General features: G+C 55.5%; 1 long non-coding RNA gene across 2 annotated transcripts in view; it reads right to left on the bottom strand.

Moving 5' to 3' along the window:
- Positions 1-6629: 6629 nt before the first annotated feature.
- Positions 6630-16474, bottom strand: part of LOC131421102 (uncharacterized) — a 34452-nt gene continuing 24607 nt past the window's right edge. For both annotated transcript variants that reach the window (XR_009223740.1, XR_009223741.1), the window contains exon 6: positions 6630-7004. This is a non-coding gene — a long non-coding RNA (uncharacterized LOC131421102). The remainder of the gene's footprint in view (positions 7005-16474) is intronic.

Here is a 16474-nt window from a genome sequence, read left to right as displayed (position 1 = left end):
CCCAGGCAGCGGCCAGGGAGGCTGGGGAGGCTGGGCACAGGACCCTTGCTCAACCCATTCTTGTCCCTCTCCATGAGGTGGCTGAGCTTCTACTGGGAGCTGCCCCAGAAGCTGGGGTCTAAGGGCTGGGGTAGGGGCTGGTCAGAACCCCAGCAAGGGGGTAGGAGCTGGGGGGGCGGTTCTGGGAGGGGAAAGCTCCACTCCAAGACACACGAGGGAGGAGCTGACTGCGTAGACTGGGCAGAGGTGGTGAGAGGGGGTGTCGGCAGCTGATGGGGGCAAGATCCCCCACCTGTGACAGCATTGCCAAAGAGAGGAAATGGGGGGGGCGGCAATGAAGGGTAGGGGGTGGAGAACCAAGGCTGCCACTCTTCCGCCCACTGCGGCAGCGCTGGACACACAGATGGGCTGGTAACAAAGCTACAGGGGTGACTGTGGGGAGCAGGTCTCAGGAGAAGCCGAGGGGGAATCTGTGCTCAGGACGTCTGGGGTTAGGGAGAGACCCACTCTGTCTCTCACTTCCAGTCACTCTCCACCATCCGTCTCTCGCACACACGCGTGCACATGCAAGCACAGACTGCACGTGCATGCACACTCACATGCACACACGCACAGGCATGCACACCCATGCACACACAGGCAGGCACAGGCACACATCCAGCCCCGACCCTACGCACTGAGCCCTCCCTGGGCCAGGACAACACCGGAGCCTAATCTGGGCCAGTCACTCGACACCAACATCGGGCCCCTACCTGGCACTGGGGGCTGTGTGGGAGTTGGGGTGAAGGGGTGCCCATTAATCCCTGGACCAGGGGTCCCAGGTTGCAGAAACCCTCCAGAAGCATCGTGATCACAGGTGACATCAGTATTAGCTGCATTGGGGGTGTTGGCTAAGGCCTAGCCCTTTGGGGTCACAGTCAATTGTAAGCGAAGGGAGGCAAGTGCCAGCCTGGGTAATAATCCCAGAAGGCCAGGTCTGGGGGTGCACTGGGGGGCTTTCCTCCCAGCAGTGTGGCCTTCTGATTCCGGGGCACTGGGGGCCCCGGCCATGGCATCACAGGAAAGGTCCCTCCTGGCCCCAGGAGGGCGAATCCCCATCCCCCACGGACATGTGAGTATCCCCGAACCGCCTCTGCCTGTCTCCGAGCCCAGGGTCTCCCCCTCTCACATGATGAGCACCCAGCCCACTGACAGGCACACTTCCATCCGTTCCTTCCACCATCAGCCAACACCACGCAAACAGATAAAGTGCTTTGTAAAGTGCAGGTATATAGGCAACGTTCCACAACACCCTGCCAGCCCCCACCCCGACCCCCACCCAACCCACCCCAGGGCAATTTGGGGCCTGGGGGGCTCTACCCATAGAGACCCCTCAGTGCAGGTGAAGGCAGATATGGGGTTGTGGGCTGTCTGGGAAATGCAGAGCTATCAAATTAGCCTAATAAATGTCTCCCTGGGGTGGGGGGTTCCCCCTCTGCTGACTAATCCAGGAACATCTGGCTTGAATTTGGCCTGACTCTCTGGGCCAGTTGGCTGCTGTCCTGCCACCCACTGCCTGCCCGTTCGTCCTCCCACCCACCTACGGGTGGGCCCAGCCTCCACAGAGGGCATTGCTGCTATTGGGACTGGCTTCCCCAGAGGCCCTAAATGATTGCTGGGTGCAGGGGCAGGGTCGAATCCAAAGTGTCCCCTGAGCAGTACAGGAAGGCGCTGTTAGGAGCACTGTCTCCCACGGCTGGCTCAGGAAAAAGCCCTCCGTGTGAGGGGCGCTTGAGAGCAAGCCACAAACTGAGGCCCTGAGGGGGAGAGTCGGAGACAAACTGCGGCTGGGCCTAGCTCCCTGGACTCCCAGACAAGGCTCCTCCTGTCACCTCACCCCCACACCCTCCAGAGCATCCTCGCTCCCTCTGGTCTCATCTTCCAGCATGGCACTGGGGCTGGGCTGGGCTTCTGGGTACCACCACAGACAGTTTGCACAAGGAGGCGGGGGCTCTGGCACCAAGCCTTCCCACTTCTGCTCTCTCGACCGGTGACCGCAGCAATCCACTCAGCCTTGAGGGCTCTTCCTGAATCTTGGTACAATCAGAGGCAGCCTGGGGTAGGGAATAGTGCCGTGGCCTCGAGAGAGAGGTCTGGTCTTAATGGGCATCAAGGAACCAACCTTTCTCCCGGCATCAGTGTCCACATCTGTAAAATGGGGGAGCGGACTGGGAGACCACTGTGAGCCCTACGCTGAGACCATGACAGCCACACTTGGAATTTGGCCTTTCTCATTTGGAGGGCAGGGGCTGAATTGAATTCATCTCTTCCTCCTGAGTCTCAGCACAATGCCTGGCACACTCTAGAAACATCTGAGAGCTCGAAGACGTTCCTGGAAGGGGCTGTAGAATAATCTCTGACCTATCTCACTTAAGTCAGGGGGCTCTGCCTGATGATCTAGAAGTTCCATCCTGTCCTTACTGCCACTCCTGTGGCTCTACTTTGAGCCTAGCTCCCTGAGGCTGACGACATTAAGGAGGAGACTTCACATTTTCTTCACAGACATTACAAGCCCAGCTCACCCGTTTTGCATTTGGCCTCAGAGTTTGTTGTGAGGACTTCTAGGAAATCAGCAATGAGAGAGTTTAATAATTACTTGTTCTTGGAAATATCCTAAAATAACTTGGCCAAACGAGGGTGGGGGTGAGGCGGGCAGGGCAGTCTTCTAAGATGAATTTCTCCTCCATTCCATCCCAGGCCTCGAGTCCTAGTTACTCATAAAAGAAGTTTTTGTGTGCATAGTTCCAAATTCAAATGAATTTCCAGGAAATATCACCAAAATGATGTTGGCATCGCTAGGATGTGTTTTTCAAGAACTCTTGTTAGCTGCTCCCTTTTCCTGCAGACTCCAACTGCAAAAACTAAGTCAGTTTCTGGGACATATTATTGTAGCTGTGTCTGAATGTCATAACTGATGATATCAGATTCTCAGAACCTCCCAGTCTAGAGATTTCAGAGTCAGCACATCCAGGATAACGCTCAGCAGTCTCCTCCCAAAGTCTATACTTTTCACTGCTTCGATGCTATCTACCCATGACCTCCTTATGGTTTGTGAGCAAGTCAATATATTTGGCCTTATTTCTTTGACCATCATCTCTCTCTGGCTTAGTGGACAGTCTGGTGTCAACCGAGTTCCTGAAGGACCACAGCTATGGTCAATGTGCTCGGGGCAGGGTCCCAGCCCAAAACACAGCTGCACGTGGGAAGCTGCCATCTTGTCCCCATATATTTGGGGGCCTCCTTTGCCATCTATGCCATCTTCACACCCATCATGATGGCCTGGCCCTGTCCCAGTCCCAACCTCGATGAACTTCCGTTGCTGGAAAGAGGCAACCAGATCTGAGCAGCCCCAAGGTCGCAGCTTCACGCCGGGCTGGCGAGTGGGCGGTTAGCACCTTCCCCTGGGAGAGGAGCTAAGCCGCAGAAACAAGCTTGGGTTACATTCCAGGGTCCAGCCAACTTGGCAGCTCCGTGGATCAAGGCTGGTGTGCAGCCAGCCATGAGTCCAGCACTACTAAAAGACATAAAACAGCACTCTGCTGCAGAGATACACACTCAGGGGCAGGCTTCATCGGCGGTGTCCCACCCACAATCTATGACTGTGCTCTTCCTAACACTCTTCCTCCTATCAGGAGTCCCCACTCCACAGCTGCTTATGCATCTGGAACCCAGGCTCCCACAGGAGTCAAATGCTATCTCTGGTGTTGCTAGTGAGGAGCACCGCAGACCATGGGTGGTGAGCAGTCTCCTCCATCATCTCCACTCGCAAGTCAAACCTCGGCCACATCCAGTCTTGACCAGGCGAGCCCACGGCCTTGAGGCTTTCTCACCAGTTCTGCATATCTGAGCTTCACTGGAGGGTAGAGCTGGGGTCTTGGCTCTAGAACATCAAGGAGGCCTCTCATCATGGACATCTGAGCTTCATTGGTGGCTGGAGTTGGGGACTCAGCTCTGGAACATCAAGGAGGCCTCTCATCATGGACATCTGAGCTTCACTGGAGGCTGGAGCTGGGGTCTCAGCTCTGGAACATCAAGGAGCCCTCTCATCATGGACATCTGAACTTCACTGGAGGCTGGAGTTGGGTTCTTGGCTCTGGAACATCGAGGAGGCCTCTCATCATGGACATCTTCACTTCACTGGTGGCTGGAGCTGGGGTCTCGGCTCTGGAACATCAAGGAGGCCTCTCATCACGGACATCTGAGCTTCACTGGAGGCTGGAGCTGGGGTCTCGGCTCTGGAACATCAAGGAGCCCTCTCATGACGGACATCTGAATTTCACTGGAGGCTGGAGTTGGGTTCTTGGCTCTGGCACATCAAGGAGGCCTCTCATCATGGACATGTGAGCTTCATTGTAGGCTGGAGTTGGGTTCTTGGCTCTGGAACATCAAGGAGGCCTCTCATCACGGACATCTGAACTTCACTGGAGGCTGGAGTTGGGTTCTTGGCTCTGGAACATCAAGGAGGCCTCTCATCATGGACATCTCAGCTTCACTGCAGGCTGCAGTTGGGTTCTTGGCTCTGGAACATCAAGGAGGCCTCTCATCATGAACATCTGAGCTTCACTGGAGGTTGGAGTTGGGCTCTTGGCTCTGGAACATCAAGGAGGCCTCTCTCTCATCATGGACATCTGAGCTTCACTGGAGGTTGGAGTTGGGTGCTTGGCTCTGGAACATCAAGGAGGCCTCTCATCAGGGACATCTCAGCTTCACTGGAGGCTGGAGTTGAGTTCTTGGCTCTGGAACATCAAGGAGGCCTCTCTCTCATCATGGACATCTGAGCTTCACTGGAGGTTGGAGTTGGGTTCTTGGCTCTGGATCATCGAGGAGGCATCTCATCATGGACATCTGAGCTTCAGTAGAGGCTGGAGCTGGGGTCTCGGCTCTGGAACATCGAGGGGACCCTCATCCTGGATGCCCGAGTTTCACTGGAGGCTGGAGCAGGGATCTCAGCTCTGGAACATCAAGGAGGCCTCTCATCATGCACATCTGAGCTTCACTGCAGGCTGGAGCTAGGGTCTTGGCTCTGGAACATCGAGGAGACCCTCATTCTGGATGCCCAAGTTTCACTGGAGGCTGGAGCTGGGATTTCAGCTCTGGAACATCAATGGGGCCCTCATTCTGGAAGCTTGAGTTTCATTGGAGGCTGAAGCTGGGATCTCAGCTCTAGAACATCACGGGGACCTCTCCCCACAGACATCTGAGCTTCACTGGAGGCTTGAGGTGGGGTCTCAGTTCTGGAACTTCAATGGAACCCCTCATTCCGGATGTCTGAGCTTCACTGGAGGCTGCAGCTGGAGTCTCGGCTCTGGAACATCGAGGGGGCCCTCATTCTGGATGCCTGAGCTTCAGCAGAGGCTCGGGCTCTGCCCACCACATTCAGGACTCTCCTGGATTCTCAGCCCCCTCTTGGCTGGGCATGGATTCATCTGGGTGGGGCACACTCTAGAGGCCATCTCCTCCTCTCACTGCCGCCTGGACCATCACTCAGCACCAACATGTCTCCATCTCCATCAGGGCTGGGGTCAGGTCTCCTTGGCTGGACATGGCCACGGTCCCCAAGGTGGTTCTTTCTCTCCGCAAAGAGGCCATGCTCAGCCCCAGGCACTCACGGCTGGACACGCCTGTAGTTCTCTTGAGGCATCTCCCTGAGGCGGGTGGAGGGGAGGAGAAAGAGGAGGAAGAGGAAGGAGAGAGGAGGAGGAAGAAGAGGAGGAAGGAGGGAGGAGAAGAGGGGAGAAGGAAAAGGAGAGAGGAGGAAGGAGAGAGGGGAAGGAGAGGGAGGGGGAGGAGCAGGAGATGGCGGCAGCGGTGGTGGTGGCTTTGGCGTTGACAGTGACAGTGGCGGTGACAGCAGCTTTCCCTTCCCACTGGTTGCATGTCCAGCTCATCTGCTCCAGCAAAGCCAGGAGTGCCGACCCCAGGACTCCATGCGGACGTGGGTCCACAGCTCCTTTGTCCTTCCCTCTGCCCCATTTAGCCTCAGCCACATGCTGCTGGCCACAGCCTGACCTTCCTGAGCTGGGTGGCGGGGGTGCAAGGCTCAGTGCCCCTGCCCCGTTGGCTCTCCCTCAAGGTTTTACCTTGGCAGCTCCTCAAGGCCCTGCCCAGTAACCATCTTGTGGAACGAGTGTCAGCGCTGGGTCACAGCCAGGCTGGACCCTCTCCACCATCCACTCGCCGGCAGTTCAAGCATGGCGACTGCTCAGCCAGGTCCCGGCCAGGGCCCTGGAAATGTGTGAGGAGGGAGAGGAAGAGTCGCAGCCCTGGGGGCAGTGAGCTCAGCTCAGACTTCCTCCACCTCCTGATTACATTCCCTTCTGGAAAGACACCTGGCATCCTCTGACCGTTAGAAGGAGGGGGACCAGCCCGAGTTAGTTCATCCAATACCTGAACCTCAAGGCTCCCACCGGGCCAGCTTTGCTGCAGGGCATCCCGTCACCCTGCCCGATGGGTAGGGGACAGGCAGCTTCCTGGGAGTGGAGCTGGCTCCCCCGCCCCTCCCCACCCATCATACTGCCCGAGGTGAAGGGAATCCCCAGCGACAGGACACCCCACATTCACCCTCCTCATATTAGTAGCACATCCATCACTGTTTGTTAAGGCAAGAAATACATTTATTGAGAGCACAATCGGGTGTGCCAAGCCCCAGGTCGGGCACTTTCAAACCTCATCACATGCTCCTCACAACAACCCTGTGAGGTAGGTGTCCGAGGCCACTTCACAGATGCAGACAACGAAGGCTCGGTGGCTCCCCCAAGTCTCAGGGTTCGCGAGGGGCAGGCAGGGGTCAAGCCCGCGTGTCTGACCCTCAGATCAGTGAAGTCCATCAGTCAGAGGATGGGCGGCTACTGGAGGGGAGGTCAGGGAGGGCACGGCCCTCCTCGCAGGGGGCGGCCCGGGTCCAGAGTCTTTGGGTCCAGCCTGTCCCGCGGGAACGTGCGCGGGTGTCCCTGTGGCTGTGGAGGCTGAGAGAGACACAGGTGCAGGTGAAGGCCTCCGCTCCCGGGCTCACTGGCTGACACGAGTTCTCATGCAGACAGCAGGCCGGGGACGAGGAGAGGAGACTGGGCACTTGAGAGCCTGGAGAGCATGGGGAGAAGGGCCCGGCTCCCCAGCAGCCATGGGGTGAGGGGCATACCCAGCCACCAGCTCCTGCCCCTCTACCTAGTGCCCCTCAACCTCTGGTGTCCCACAGTCAGCCCCTCCCCGGTCTCCTTCTGGAAGCATACACAACTCTAGTCCTGGCTCCCTCCTGCACCGGTACCCTCCGATGGGTCTCACCTCCTAACCCAGAATCCAGAACTCTTGGCCCTTCTGAAAACCACCCCAGCTCTCCTGTCCAACCCAAAACCCCAAACTTGGGTCTTTTCTAAAATATCAGCCTCCTCCTCTTCCTCTGGGGGCTTCTAAAATTTCTCCCTAATCCCCCCACTCCAGCCTCAAGGCCTTCCCCTCCGAGTCTGTTAAATCTCTGTATTTAAAAGCAAACCCTTCCTTCTCTCACTGTCTCCCCAGAGCTGGCCGGGTGCTTCCCCAACTCCCTCCACTCCACCCAGCAGTCGTCTGAGCCACCCTGGTTCCCGGGAGCACAGGGCTCTGTGACCAGCCCCAGGGCCCACCGGGAGAGCAAAGGACAAGGGCATCTGTGCACCAGGTAACAAAGCATTTATTTTCACATAAACAGTCTCATTAACTCCCACAATAACCATGCCAGGCAGATGTGACTATTTCCAGGTTACAGGTGAGCAAACTCGCCCAGGTCACACACAGAGAGGCACTAGGGTGGCCTCGAACCCAGACCTTGATTCTCGGGAGCCAGCATATGGAGTGCAGAGAGGCATGAAGCCAGCACGGTCATTATTTACCGCCATCCCCTGAGCGGACACTGTCAGTAAGTACCCATTCTACAGGTGGGGAAACCGAGGCTCAGGGTGGTTCAAGGAACCTGCCAAGGCCACTATGCTGGCAAATGGTGACCAGGACCAGAACTCAAATGGGCCAGACCTCCAGAGCCCCTCCCTCCACGTGCGCCCATGCGCTGTTCTTTGGGGGGCGAAAATGGATGAAAAGAATCAAGGTTTGGGGTCCGATCCCCCTAGTTTCCTTGGTGCCCATGGCTGCATCCCAGACTTGGCATGTGCCTCACACGCCAACACTGACTGTCACCAATGACGAGGACAAAGACTTCAGATAGAAGACCTCCCCTCCCCAGGGCAAGGACCAGGGGACCACAGGATTTGCGTGAAGTCTTTGCCGAGAAAACATACCCTTTCCTCTTAGAGAAACGCAGGTGGATTCAGCCTGTACATCAGCCAACTGTCAAGCCAGCTCTTCACAACCATTAAAAACCCTGCCTCATCAGTCAGTGAACATCTATTAGGTGGCTACTGGTGCAGGAAACAGCGTTGTAAAGGGTCCAAGAAACACAGGTCTCGGAGTAAGGGATGGGGTTCACGTGCAGCCTAGCCATGACCTCAGCGAGCCTCCACTTTCTCACCTGCCCTCAGGAGACAGGGACCCAGTCCTGCCCACCTCAAGGGGACAGTGACGTGGAAACACTGGGCACCTGAGAGTCCTTCATCCCTGGGTCACACACAGGCCTGGCCTTCAAGGAGCCCAAGGCCCTTCGGGGAGCAGTCACCTGAACACAGACCCACAGTCCCCTGGGAGGAGGGCCCTACCTAACTGTCCCTACCGTGGGGCCCCTCAGAAGCACCGAGGTAAGGCCCCCTCTGCTTGAGACAAGTTCTCAGGACTTGGGATGGCCACGGTTCAGACACCAAAGGGGATACTGCAAGGCCCCTTCAGCAAAGCCCAAGGGAGGGGAGCGTCAAGGAAGCTGCGCGGGGGCTCCCGGTGGCAGGCATGGCAGGCGCAAAGGTGTGGAGGCCAGACACAGAAGAAAAGCTTAGGCTGCTGATGGAAGTGGCCAGGTTGACAGAAGCAGGGACCACAGAGACGGGCCAAGGCCTGCCCACTGCGGCTGTGAAAGCCGGAGGCAAAAAGGGGAGGCCAGTGACGGAGGGTGGGGCGGGGCAGAACGGATACCCAGCTCAACCCCACCTCGGACAGAACTGGGGGACGCTAGAGCAGAATGCTGCTCCCCACACCAGAGACAAGGGCCAGGAAAGGAAGTCAGTGGTCTCGTGAAGAGACCCCCGATCCAAACTGAGCCCTGAGGGGATGTCCCCCGAGACTTCTGCCAGAGCAGGCGCGATGTCTTACTGAGTGCAGCCGCGTTTCCGCATCTGACTCAGACCCGACTGAGCTCTGGAGGAGCATGACCTCTGCCAGAGCACGGCCAGGCGCACGGTGGGGACGGGGACACTGGCACAGGCAGCCACAGTGACTGCGAGTGGGGCTCGGGGCTGGCGTCGAACGAGCACCGGCTTTTCACGCAGGACTGCTCAGTCCCGGCGCATGCCCGCTGTCCCTGATACTCCACTTGCTCATCTCCAAAGGGGGCCCACCCCATCAAGCGGGGACCTTAGGGGGCATACCAGCCCCGAGCTGGGCTCCAGGCCCACAGAGGGGGCTGAAGACTAACTCCTTTACCTTACAGCCAGGGAGAGAAGGAAGAGGGGCGTGAGGAAATTAGGGGCACAGGCCTTTCCCCTAAAGGGCAGAAGAAAGAGTTTAGTCCCCAGGGGGTACCCAGAAGCCCCTCCTCACCCTCTCTCCACCGCCTCCCCCTTCCTCCCTGACACACCACACCAGTGCATCTACAGACGTTTGCAGAAGCGCCTCCAAGCAGACACGGCACCCACAGGTATGGCAAACCCAAAGCAGTCACCCCAGCCAGCTTAACCTGCATGTGAGAAGCAGCAGCCTGGGGGCGGGGAGGGGGAGTTCCGAAGAAGGAAGAAAGCCATCACTCATTTAATCAAACCAATATTTACCCTGGGCCCACATCGCTAAACACTTGCAGACTGCTCAGTCTCTGTCTTACACGTTCCATTGACTGTTGGAAATACAATCTTAGCATAAGATTATAGGCTGACTTTTTATTCACTTAGAAGCAGCAAAGGCTTCACTGGTCTTTTCGAGACAACCCCTAACATCTGACCATTCTCAGTAAGAGCCAGCATTTGATGAGCACTTTACAGTTTACCCAGCCCTCGGCCCTCACAACAACCCTGTGAGGTGAGCATTCTGGTGACCCACAACTTAGAGAAAAGGAAACCAAGGGTCAGAGAGGAGAAGCAACTTGCACACTGCACAGTTAAGCGGCCCCGGGGTCTGCCAGATTCTAATTTCTAACACAAAACACTGACTCGTTAATTGGACAGCTCGAGTTCCACCTCGTGACACCCAAAACAAGAATCCTAGTTTTCAAACAACACACGTCATACAAAAGTCCATAAGATACAATACAACGATTGTTCACAGGTGAATCAGGAGCAAAACACAATCTCTTAGTAAAGGTTAGAAACATCCACCACGTGCATTTGGTTACAATTTCGTTATTTGACCATCTACCCATCCATCCATTCAACAAAAATGGAAGGCAACCCCTACCACTGGCCTGGGCCTGTGTTAGGCACCCAGGCTGTGGGCGTCAGAGCCCAAATGTCGTTAACTGGGGAGGGGTCGTGCAGTGTCTTTGATGGCTGGTGCCTAATATTTTGGGGGGAGGACACTGCTGGGGGGGACCTCTTGTGGAGGGACGTGTGTTAAGCGCTGCCCACAGGCCAGACCCAGCGGTAGGCAAGACAGCCAGGCACCTCCAACCTTTTACAGAGGCGATGGTGAACGCACACCCCAGGGGAGTCCAGGGGCGTTGCCCAAAAAGGCCCATGCCCCAGCATGAAGGTTCCTGCCAAAATTACTCCTCTCTAATCTAACACTGTCATCCAAATTTAGCATTCTATCCCACAACATCCCCCTGCAGAGTTTGGCAAAACAGTTTCCCACTAACCTGCCCAAATCAGGCTGCCCCTCCTGGCCTCTCATCTCGCCTCCAGCACTCCCCCAGGGGCACACGCCCAGCCTTTCAGAATCACAGTTCTAAATCCTGGTTACATAGATCCTCACAACAGCCCTGCGAGGTGGGTACTATGGTCTCCCCAGAAGACAGACTCAAGATGTCGCCGTAAATTTAAACCATACACGTTTGTCCAGCTCCAGGGTCCTGGCTTTATCCATGACACTCACTCTCCAGTGCAACAAAAAAAATGCAGAATTCTAAGCAGAGCCCCTAAGACCTATGCCTTGCCCCACGCAGGCAGCAGTGAGCTACAGGGGGGCCTCACCTGGCCTGGGACCCACACTGATGCTCAGGGCTGCATCCAGGATTTGCAAAGTGCCCTGTGCCTCGGACATCCAGCTCTGTCAGTGGATCATTCTGCACAGACCCCCACACCGGGCGTGATCCTTCTCATCCACACGAGCAATCATCTCTTCCAATTTTCTCTAAATAGAGCCTGGCATTAACTAATCTCGTAAGGGACGGGAATGGCTCTAAGACCGCCTCCGGGCAGATCAGGGTGTTTTAACGACTTGAAAGCCTGCTCGCGGCCAGAATCTGCCATCATCTCAGACCTCCCAGCTCTCATTCTGGCCTCTTGAGAATATGGGCAATGATTTCTGAGCACCCAGAGAACACAGTCTGCTGATTACTAATCAACCTAGTTTTGTAAGGAACAAAGTTGGAAAGGGCAATCAAACTTTCAACAGAATTCAGATCTAGAAGCTGGAGTTGAATCAAGGGTCTCGCCTTGTCACTGACACACAAACACGGCCCCTTGCAAACATGCTCATCTTCTCTTTCAATAAGTCCTTGTGAGCCAGCTCTAGTATAGCACTAGCTGATTTTGAAAAATGTTTGTTGACTGAGTGAAGGAATGGAGGGATGAAGGAATGAAGAGATGAGTTGCAACCACTGCCGTCTGGTGGAGGAAGCTGACAGGCCGAAGGCAAAGCTCATGGCAGGGACCATGCACCAGGCAGGGTGGCCTGGGGGGGACATCTCCGCTCACTGGGGGGGGGAGTCGCTCTCGGACCCTGGCCTGGATCTGCCGCGGTGCGTGATGCATGGGAAAGCGCCATGGGGAGGAAGCCGTGTGGGTGATGGTGGCAGATGAGATCCAGCTGGGACGTGCTCAGAGCAGTGACCCCGGAGGAGAAAGCTACAAATAAGGGCGTTCACCTCATCACCACAGCCCATGGCGCTACACAGCCCGCCCAAAAGGGAAAGGTTTGCTTTCGGGGGAGGGAGAGGCCAAAAGCACCAGGTCAAGAAATGGAGGCCGAATGCATGGATGGACGGATGGATTAAATTACTGTGGGACACCACTGCTGGCCTCCCAGGCTTTGATGCTGGGATCGACATGTGGGTGAGTAACTCTGATGCAGGCAAACAGCACTCAGTGCTATAGTAGAGGGGTCGGTGGGAAGAAGCAGGGGCGAGCCCTCCATGGGTAATACGCCCTCCCCAAATGGCCATGATGACCTTTGAACCCTGCTAGCTTTGGAATGGGGCATGAGGGAAAGTCTGAGAAGAGCATGGGGTCCATTCTGCTCCCTGGATCGCAGAATTTAATTGCCCCGATTGAAGAAAAACCAAAGGATTCTCCATCAGTCCCGATCCAACATGTCCCATTAACCAATGATACCCTAAAGGCCACCATGGAGGCCTAGGGGACATTTGCTCACACATCACAGGACACTGGGAGCACAAAGGGCAGCAGATCGCCTCACCTGATTGCCCTAAGAGGTGGTAAGTGGTGGTGCAGGGGTCTGGCTTCCTCAAGGTGAAATGCGGGGGCGGCGGGGGGGGCTCGGGGACAGGGCTGGTGGGAAGTCCGCCAGCTAACTATACAAGATGCTGGGCAAGGCTGTCTGGGCCTTGGAGGGTCAAAGAGATATTCCTGCCCCACAAGAGTTACAGAGGGTGAGTTAGAGTTTATAAATCATAAATGCACGAGCCCACCCAAGGGATGTGACCTTAAAAGTCGCTGGGATGCCAAATGGAAGATGTCATCCCCACCAACCATTTCCCAGGGAGAAGCAAAGCCATCTAAGTCAACTCCACACCCACTATTTGAATTTCCTTACAGCTACCGTCATTGAGTGTCTGCCTGGCCTGCCCCTTAAATGCCTCCAATGACGGATGGCTCGCTACATCCCAAGGATGTCCATTCCAGCCTTGACCAGTCTCATCAGAAAGCCATGACCCAGTGGACTTGGACAAACAGTTCACAGAAGATAAAATACAATCTGTTAACAAACATATGTGAAAATCTTCAACCTTCATTAGTAATCAAAGCAATGCAAGTTAAAATGACATAAAAACACTTTTTAACAGAGATAAACTAGCAATATCTTAACAAAATGCTAATACATTGCTGGACATTGTAAAATGCTGAGAGCTTTCTGAAATTAGTCAATATTCATACAAGAATCCCTGGCCTTTCACTCAAGAAGCTCAACCCTAATGCATTCATTCATTCACCAATCCATTTATTCATCCATCCTTCCATCCTTCCATTGGCTCATCCATCAGCCAACCACTGACCCACTCACTCACATCTTCATCCATCCTTCCATCCACTCATCCAGCAAGCATCCATGAACATTACAACATGTTAGGCATCGAAGACACAAAGGTCACATCAACAAGCTCCTTGCCCTCAAGGGGCTCACAGTCTAGCAGGAGAAACTGACATGCCATGAAGCAATGACCACTGTGGGTGTAAGAAAGTAATTTGTAAGAATGAAAAAAAGTCAGTGTGCTAAGCCACTAGCTGTGGCATAATTTATAACATTAAAAAAAAAAATGAGTTATGCATAACATTAGCAGGTCGGTGATGCAAATGATGGCATAGCCGCTCAATGGGACACGACTCAGCCAGTGAGGTGATGAAGACTATGGAAAAAAGAAAAACGTTGACAACAGAATATTAAATGGAAAAGGCAAGATGTAAAAAAAAAGTGTACGTGGTGAAGAATGGCAATTAGGTTTAAGAAATGGATGTTCATTAAAAAAAAATTGATGTCCATTAAAAAATAAGTGTGCCCATAGACAAGAATCTGAAGGGGTGAAAGATGGGTGACGTGTCAGAGTGATGGGTGACCTCCTGCTCCAGGTCATGCACCATCCACACGGTTTACATTAAGAATACAAAGGACCCCTTGGGCCGTCTGCCCCAGAGGCCCAGTCTCCATCCTCCGCCCTCTGGAAGGCCAGCCCTGAGGCCAAGCTTCCCAAGGAGGGAATGTGGAGTCTGGAGTTGAGGGGAATCCAAGGAGCTTTGAAGCTCCTGGTGGCACCAGGAGAAGGATTTGTGCTTGGGGGGCATGCAAAGGTCACAGTCAAGACACAAAATTTGTCTTTGTTTTGAAAAATTAAAAGAAAGAAACACACACTTAAGATAGGCCCTGATCAGAGAGGAGCACTGAGATCCCCACTCGGGCCTTGTGGGTGGGGCACGGAAGGAACCCGACGGGGCCCCATGGGGGAATTCCACCCCTGGCTTCTGTAGCCGTCAGGAACCCTGTCCTGAATCTCAGCATCCCAGAAATGGAGACCTTTAGAACGTCAGATCCCAAACTCTAAGAGCCCTGACCTGACGACCCTCACGCCCTCTGCATTCCAAGAAGACAGAGTTCGCCCCATCCCAACTCGCCCACCCATCAGGGCACCAGTGGGTCTCCCTGCAGCTTCTCCCATTGGCCCATTTCCACCCACCGTGGGCCCTCGGCAGCCCCTCAGGCGGGAGAAGGCTGCCTGAGGTTTGCTCCCATTCCTCCACATTTCCTCTGGGGGCGCATGGCTGTGCCTCCCTCCATTCTACACCCAACACTTGAAGTGTTCCTGAGCCTCAGTGGACTTTTTAAACAATCCTCCCAGTCTCTACCTGCCTTGGGCCCCCCCTGCCCCCACCCTTGTCCACCCAGTGACACTTGGCTGGTTGAGGAGGCTCTTCAGGGACCCCATGTTAGCAGGTGTCTCCAGGGGTAATAAGAACACTCCCAGGCTTCAGGCTGGCCAAGGCAGAGTGCGACGCCCCCAGATTCCAAAAGAAGAGAAGAGCAGAGCCCTGCCGCCCCCAGCACCACATCGGGCCCATGTGACCCTGCTCACATGGCCCAGACATGTGGTGCTGGAGGCACGGAAGGGTGGCTCCTGACACGTGAATGCCGTGTCCTCCATCTTCTAAATGCCGTTTTCTAGCTCGGGGCCCATACTAGAAGCACAGGAGTCACCCCTGATCCCCCTACTCCCTCCTTGCATCCTGTCTGCAAACCTACAGCTTTGATTCCTGCAGCCCCCACTTCATGTCCTCAGCGCACACCAGGCAGAACAGCCCCACCTCGTGCCTGTGCCCCCTCTCCACCCGACAGTCCCTGTTCTCACCCAGGGTCCAAAGTCACTCCAAGTGTAACCTCCAAAGTGTAACCCCCCCGGGCCACATACTGTCCCCATGTTCCCCCCTGCCCACCAGAGAGAACGTGAGCCCCACCCCAACCCATCTTCCCTGGGCTCTGCGTGCTCCCAGCCACGTCTCCTGGGTCCAGCCAAACTTGCTCCTCCTGCTCAGGGCACTTGTTAAGAATCCAGGTTTTTTTTCCTTCATGTCCCAAATAGGAATTGAGAAGTTGAGAGGGACTTTGATCCTTGTTTTTACAGACAAACACAGGCACACCACACACAACTGCACAAGTCCTGTCCTCTACAGAGAAGAGAGACTGGACAGAACCACGGAGATCCTGGGGTTGGAAACATGAGTACAAACTGCCCCCAGACCTGCCCGCGGCCCCAGGAGGGCAGGTCAAGAGAGAGGACAATTCCACACATCGTGCAAACGCGCCTTCCGCAGAAATACACAGTACATCGGAAAACAGTCAAGGAGACAGGAAGGCCTTGAAACGGGCTCTGGGGATGCCATGTCAAGGGGGCCGGGATCCTGAGACCACGTCTGCAAACCCGGGCTGAGGTGCACCTGCCCCAGCACCCCCTGAGCTGTGAAGGGCGGACCGCTGCCCCATAGAACACCCGGCTGGAGGACTCCCGGGCACATTTCAGAAAGTTGCAGGAACAAGGTTTCTGGTGATTTGCCTCTGGGCGCCTGGGTCACTGGGCTCCTAGGTCACCTTTCTCAAGCGCTCCTGGCCACTTTCTGGCCGGCCTGCCTTTTTCCTGCACGGCCCCTGGATGTGAGCGGCGCCACACTAGGACAGCGCAGCGGGCGGGGCCCACCCGCCACCCGCCACCCAGGGCCTCCTGCTCCCTTGCCCTCTGCTGCCCCCTGGTGGGAAAAGCCTCCCTTGCAGGTGACCCACGCCCAGGGAGAGGCCAAGACGCCCACCGGGCCCAACACTCCTTGTCCACGCAACCTTCTACAGGGCCCAGGACCTAAGCTCTTCCTCCTTTCGGGGCTATAGGTAGGGCACTGCCAAGGGGCAGGAGAGCATTTTTCCCATGATCAGTCCA

This window comes from Diceros bicornis, chromosome 24 (assembly GCF_020826845.1).
Source record: "Diceros bicornis minor isolate mBicDic1 chromosome 24, mDicBic1.mat.cur, whole genome shotgun sequence".
In the NCBI taxonomy this organism is placed as follows: Eukaryota; Metazoa; Chordata; class Mammalia; order Perissodactyla; family Rhinocerotidae; genus Diceros; species Diceros bicornis.
This window is presented reverse-complemented; position numbering and strand designations above follow the sequence as displayed.